The 7,073-nt window shown below is 37.1% G+C and overlaps 1 protein-coding gene across 3 annotated transcripts in view; it reads left to right on the top strand.

Annotated features, from left to right (window-relative positions):
* The first annotated feature begins 2,645 nt into the window (after nt 1–2,645).
* The window catches only part of LOC128688933 (putative neural-cadherin 2), a 971,397-nt gene continuing 966,969 nt past the window's right edge, over nt 2,646–7,073 (top strand). For all 3 annotated transcript variants that reach the window (XM_070085435.1, XM_070085434.1, XM_070085431.1), the window contains exon 1: nt 2,646–3,067. The gene's annotated coding sequence lies outside the window, so the exon portion shown is untranslated. The remainder of the gene's footprint in view (nt 3,068–7,073) is intronic.

Raw genomic sequence — 7,073 nt, 5'->3', positions numbered from 1 at the left:
TAAACTTTCGGGACGAAGGCATGAGAGATACCTCATAATATATACACGAAAGATATTGAGTCAGAAATACGAGAGACTAAGTGTAGGACAAACTTAGTGAGATACACTGGGGCCAGAGGCACAGTCAGAGAAAATTGTCAACATACGTAACACAAGATACTTCATCTTACTGGAAGCAGGTACCTGAAGATACCTGCGGATCACTAGTAGAAACAGCCTGGCTGACTAGGCAGCAAAAAGAGCAGGCCTGGTCTCATGCTAGGCTACGATGGTTGACCCTTGTCCTTCACAGTCTTAACGGACAGCAACTCACGCGTAGACACATCCACAAGTCGTAATATATTAAGAACATTTAATTAAAAATATATATATAGTACACAAGGCTTCCTCAGGATACCGGGTATTTCAACAGATGATGACTCTTTAGAGTAGCAACAACAGATGAGTGTTCATCGGTAAGCTTCAGTTTTAATGAGAAAGCTCTAATGAAACACCATTACTGTCGATGCTACATTGAATAGGTTGCAATAAGGAGGCTACAATGATGAGGTTGCAATAAGGTAACTGCAATGGGAAGGCTGCAATAAAGAGGTTTAAATAAGGAGACTGCAATAAGAAAGCTTAAATTGGAAGACTACACTTCGTGGGGTTGAACGTAATAAAGGGGAGTCAAAGTAAAAATTAGAAGGGAGGAGGTAAATGTTAGGCTTCAAAAGGGAAGCAACAACGTGACGACTAGAAGAATACTTATGCGGGAACTAACAGAAGCTAATAAAGGATGAGACGAGGAAGGGAAAGGTAGCCTAAATTCTTTGGATGAGAATCGCTTCAATTCTATCAAAGCCCCACTCTGTCTTCTTTCCATGAAGAGCCTTAAGCCAGGTAAAACTTCCCGTAAGAAGACGAATTTCCTGAAGACACTACATGAAGACCATAACTGCGTGTATAAAACAGAGAGACTTCAACAGCTGAAAGGTCTGAGAATCTATAGCCAGAGATAAGATTCGTCAGCCTCCATTATAGAGGGGAAGGTAAAGTCAACAGGAGGGTGGGATTCTCATTGAGTGTGAGTGACAGGCTCATTATGGCAACACTGCACGCCACGATGGTGTGAAACTGGAAGGAAAGGAAGGAAACAAGCATATATGTAGGCAGGAATGAAGTCAGGGCGCTAGAAAAGTAGGAAAAAAGGTAGGGTTTCGTCCCTCCCCACCAAAAAAAAAAATGCAGGATTGGAAGCAGATATGAAAACAAGGAGATTGACAAGAAGGCAGGCAGAAAAGATAGGAAGGATACAGGCTGGTAGATAACCTGACAGGTAGGCAGGAATTCAGGCAGGTAGGTATGTCAATAAAGGTAGGAAAACATTATTTCAAGGGAAAGGGGACAAATAGCCTAGAAAAAAGGCAGGCAGGAAAACTGGCAGGAAGACATGAAAGCAGACAGAGATACAGACAAACTGCGAACTGATTCGGAAAAGATGAAGCGAAAAATAACTGATTATGGTGAAAGGGAAACGAGAAGGATACTACATGTAACATGGGAAAGCGAAAATCTGCTGGATAGAAGAGTAAAGCCTCAAAGGGAATGAAAGAGGGAATGAGAGAACTCATCAGACATTCATCTCACAAAGACGATACTTCAGTTACGTTGATTGTGTGTGTGTGTACGTGTGTGTGTGTGTGTGTGTGTGTGTTTGTTTTTTTGTTTGTTTGTTTGTTTGTGTGTGTGTGTGTGTGTGTGTATGTGTGTGTGTGTGTGTGTTAGTAAGAGAAATAATGTGAGACCAAATATATGCAGTTCAGTCAAGAGACTCACAGTTTATCTTCCAGAACAACAACAAATTTTACAAAAATTTGCTGACGTTTGGACGCTGTGTGGATCATCATCACAGACGTGGAAGGATGAGCACAGCCTACATACCACTTTATAGCTCATTAAATATACCGGGTAAATTTCTAGGAATTATTTAGGTAATTCATTTTCTAGAGCGTTTATGCATGTTTTTTTAATAGAATAATTTCTTAGTATTTTTCATAAAATATTTAGTTAAATTATCCCTCATCCTGATAATAAGCAAATCCAAAATATACAACTGAGTAATTTAAGCATTAAATAATTCCGGAACAATAGACAAATAACCCGCACATAGGAGAGGGAGAAAAATTTATGACGATGCTTCGGTTCGACTTCGGTTATTTACGGATTATTTGCATATTCAGGTGTGAGCAAAGTCTAATGTAATAATAAGTTAGGATCAGCATGAGTGGAAACAGTGAACAGTATAAAAATAGATATAAATTTCTGAAGTCTGTACCACAGAGAGTTCGAACCTCGTTTCATTATTGGAATTATTATATTTATTTCAACAAACTCAAAGCAGATGAAAGGTAAATTGACCTGGGGCGATGGGTTGAATGAATGTATACAGAAAGGTATAAATCCTATTATGGTTTTTAGCTGATTAACGGCCGCTGAGCCACTGAGGTCATCATATGACTGAGACCAGCGTCGGAAGACAATCCCAGACGAGGCAAAATACCACCAGTGCTATGGGAGTGACCAGCGTGCGCCTGTACCTACACTGAGGCTGGGTGGTTGTGAGGGCTGGCAGGAGCCTCCCATCACTTGCATACTGGCAACCACCCAGACAGCGTTGGTGTCGCGCGCTCACACAAACATTACACACGTTCCTCGTCCTCCAGCATAGTTCATCTCTAGTGCCAAGTTATCAACAGTTACGTCAGATTATTTTTTCCCACGATCATTTCCCCCCCCCCCTGAATATGTGATCATTATTTTTTTTAGGCTAATGCAGACTTGTTTAAAATACCCACACACAAAAAAAGTTTTTCACCAGTGACTGGAAACCCGCTAGTTTCCTCTACGATATTACAAGGTACAAAAATATTAAAATCAAACTTAAATATTATATTTGGTTTTAATTACAACTGTCAACAGTGATCGTGTGTTACAGTGACATAAAAGGAAGGGATCAACGACCCCTTTATCGTACTTACAGATCGAGGGATTTGACAAATAACAAAGAAGTCACTGGTCACCAGAGGTAAGTTCACCGTGCTCTTCATTTTTAATCTTAAGCAAATAATTAGATTCGTTTTACAACTTTAAACAGAAGATATAAAATTTATCATAGTCGCAAGCTGCGGCAGTATATTGTGCACTAAATATTTGTTGTACAGTTCGAATTCACCCTTTGAGTGGTAATCTATTGTACAATCATGTTCATCAAGTGAGGAATACTTTACTGTAAACACAGAGCATATCGTGAGTTCATTGAGTACTGCATGTTCTTCCTGTGAGTGGTTACAGTGTGAACAAAGAATATTTTTCAGAGTACTGGGTAAATATTGCAGAGTTCATTCATTTCATTTCATGAGTAACATTTTGCGTTTGTCTAGTTGATGCAGAAATGTGGATACATCCTCAAGTTCTGATATACAACAACAGTTAAGTGATTTGTCATTTCTTATGGTGTTCATTGTGAATTGCAGGGATTGTCTGAACCAGTGTGTAAAGATTAAAATTTGCATACAGTATTGAAAGATAGTGTTTTAGTGAGCAATCTTGTCAACTGTCCAGATGCATCACATTTAATGCATTGATACATAGAGACTACAAGATCAAGGCAGATTGAGACTATCTGTGGAAAAGGACAAGCTGCATTCCGACCACCTCTTACACTTTATAGATAGATGGGATTGGGATAATATAGCAGAAGGCTCTCTCCCTACGCTTCATTTCCTCTGACCAATTTGCTGGTTGGAAAAAAATGGGTGAAGCTATTTGGTGACATATAGAAAAATTTATATGGATATTTATTGTGAAAGATGAAAGAACAATTTGGATATTGCAACTAGAACTACTACAACAATCATGGCTTTTTGCATATCTACTTTTTCCGAGATCACCATAGAGGCTGAACAGCCAAAGATATTCATAGTAAAAGGGAAATGTTCTGATTATAATTTTTTTTTAAGAAAACGAAACAGCAATAGAGTATAGATAATCAGGTCCAAAAGCATACAATTGAAATGCTCTCGGAACATAACATAAAATGTGACTTACGAAGATTGAAAAAGCTGAAGAGAGGAGACATGACAACAACATATAAATTTCTATAAAAATACCTAAAAAAGAATAGATTTTTTTACTCCATTCAAAAACGAGAACAAAATCCCACAATTCTAGACTGAGGACAAAAGAAATAAAATGATGCCGGAAAGTACATTTTCTCAAATTGTGGTAAGACCGCAGGAATGACATCCAAGAGAAGTTAGTGCAACAACTGGAACATTTAGGAAATTAAGAACAAAAGTTACAATACCGCGTCCGGAACAATCTTTCATAACTATCCCACAGTATCGTCGACAGGAACAATTCACAACTAACCCACAATATCGTCGACTGAAACAAATCACAACCCACAATACCGTCGACTGGAATAATTCACAACTAACCACAATATCGTCGAATGAAACAATTCACAACCCACAATACCGTCGACTGGAATAATTCACAACTAACCCACAATATCGTCTACTGAAACAATTAACAACCAAGCCACAATACCGCGGGTAGAAAAAGTCACAACAAACTCACATTGTAGATCAAATTCTTTAGCTTAGGTTTCAAGACACGAGTTGATAATGAGGTTTGACGGCCTGCAACAATGCCAAAGATTTATCTCCAAGTTGTGAGTACGTTGTTAATTTAGGAACTATACGACGAACTAAACACTGAATGCGGGATGCCACAAGCATTTCTCTTCTTCCTTAGCTACAAACATCTAATTGCACAGTAGTCACAACGTTAGGGGAGTCAGGTTCCTGTTTATCAGCTTTGCTCTTACTAACGAGTCAACCTGGTCCCTAATGACTTACCTACCTGATTTCTAATGATCAGTTTTCCCCTCTTCCTATTGATGAACTTACCTGGGTCCTACTGACGTACCTCCTTGGTTAATAATGCACAGTTTAGCCTCTTCCTTCTGATCATTATACCTGATTTCTACCGATCTACGTTCCTGATTTCTACTGGCTCACGTTCCTCATTTCTACTGAACCAGGCTGCCTGGTTCGTTTTGAAGTCGAGCCACTGGTACACACAATTTTGTGAATGAGAGTGCAATAGTAACACGAGTAGCAAGAGAGACAATACTAATTTGGTAGAGGTAATTATAGCCAACGTCTTCCATTTAGTTCCATCTTTCCTCTAAATTCCATTCTGTTTTTAAATATGTTATGGTGTATGTATTTACCTGTTTTTTTCTACGCCGATAGTAGGAGGGAGTGGAGTGTGGAGAGTCTTCCACTTTTCTACCCTTGAGTCTTTAATTTATATATCAGAAGGATAGTTCAACTTAGCAAACAGCCTCTGTGTGGACGTACACATCCTCTATCTGTCTTACCTACGCACTCTCTCACGTTGGTTTTTTGAGTGCAGAATTATACATGCACCATGTTTAATAAGTTTATTTATAGTTAAAAGCATGATAGTCAAAGGTTTACACTCCGATATATATTTTATTTTTGTTACAGTTAGGTACAGGAAAAGTAATTAAACCTGCAACATTGAAAAGTGTCGCTTCGTATGAAAACACAATATATATATATATATATATATATATATATATATATATATATATATATATATATATATATATATATATATATATATATATATATATATATATATATATATATATTGGTAGGGGTCGGCCTAGGAAAGGTTGGAGGGTGGGGGTAAAGGAGGTTTTGTGTACGAGGGGCTTGGACTTCCAGCAGGCGTGCGTGAGCGTGTTTGATAGGAGTGAATGGAGACAAATGGTTTTTAATACTTGACGTGCTGTTGGAGTGTGAGCAAAGTAACATTTATGAAGGGGTTCAGGGAAACCGGCAGGCCGGAATTGAGTCCTGGAGATGGGAAGTACAGTGCCTGCACTCTGAAGGAGGGGTGTTAATGTTGCAGTTTAAAAACTGTAGTGTAAAGCACCCTTCTGGCAAGACAGTGATGGAGTGAATGATGGTGAAAGTTTTTCTTTTTCGGGCCACCCTGCCTTGGTGGGAATCGGCCAGTGTGATAATAAAAAATAAAATATATATATATATATATATATATATATATATATATATATATATATATATATATATATATATATATATATATTTATATATATATATATATATATATATATATATATATATATATATATATATATATATATATATATATATATATATATTTATACATACATGTATATATATACATGTCGTGCCGAATAGGTAAAACTTGCGACTTTGGCTTAAATAGGAAAGCTCTTCTTGGCGAATATAGCTAGCGAGAATTTGTGTATGCAATAATTTTGGAAAAACCATTCAAAGTCTAACAAAAAATATATATATTTTATTGTGTTTGTTTATTATTATATTATTGTAAACTTATCTAAAATATATTTAGTTGGATTAGGCTAAATTAAATTGAGCTTGTTATAATAAGGTTAGTTAAGTTTTCTAAGTTTCTTTTGGTACAAGATTATTAATTTTTACATTAACATAAATGAAAAAAAAAATAGGTATCTTTAAACGTATAAGAGAAAATTTTAGAAAGGACTTAATTTTAAATGAGTTCTAGCTAATTGATCAGTCTATAATAGAAACTACAATTTAAAAAAAATGGCATTAAAAATCTGGAATAAGAGTTAATAAAAATGTACGACATACAGAATTGTCATTTTGCTTGAACAGCTAAAGATTTCACACGATTTCTGGCAAGTGTCGATACTCGGCTTAATATGACAAGTAAAGAAAGTTCCATCCAGCCTCAGCTCAGTATGTGAAGCGTAACTTGTCAAGACCTTGAACGCCCCGTCGCTCATTAAGTGTCCTTGAGCGTACGCAAGCTCTGAAAGGGCAGGAATGCTGGTTTAGGCAGCATTTGTTGTGTTCTGCATGATTTACCACGGAGTCCTCAGCTGGCATGCTTTCCTAATACACCCAGATTTGTATTTCAGGCAAGTACATTGGCATACTTCATAGTATAGACGACTTCAG

The sequence above is a fragment of the Cherax quadricarinatus genome, chromosome 16 (genome assembly GCF_038502225.1).
Source record: "Cherax quadricarinatus isolate ZL_2023a chromosome 16, ASM3850222v1, whole genome shotgun sequence".
NCBI lineage: Eukaryota > Metazoa > Arthropoda > Malacostraca > Decapoda > Parastacidae > Cherax > Cherax quadricarinatus.
The sequence above is the reverse complement of the archived record's forward strand: the minus strand, read 5'-3'. Positions and strand labels throughout refer to the sequence as shown.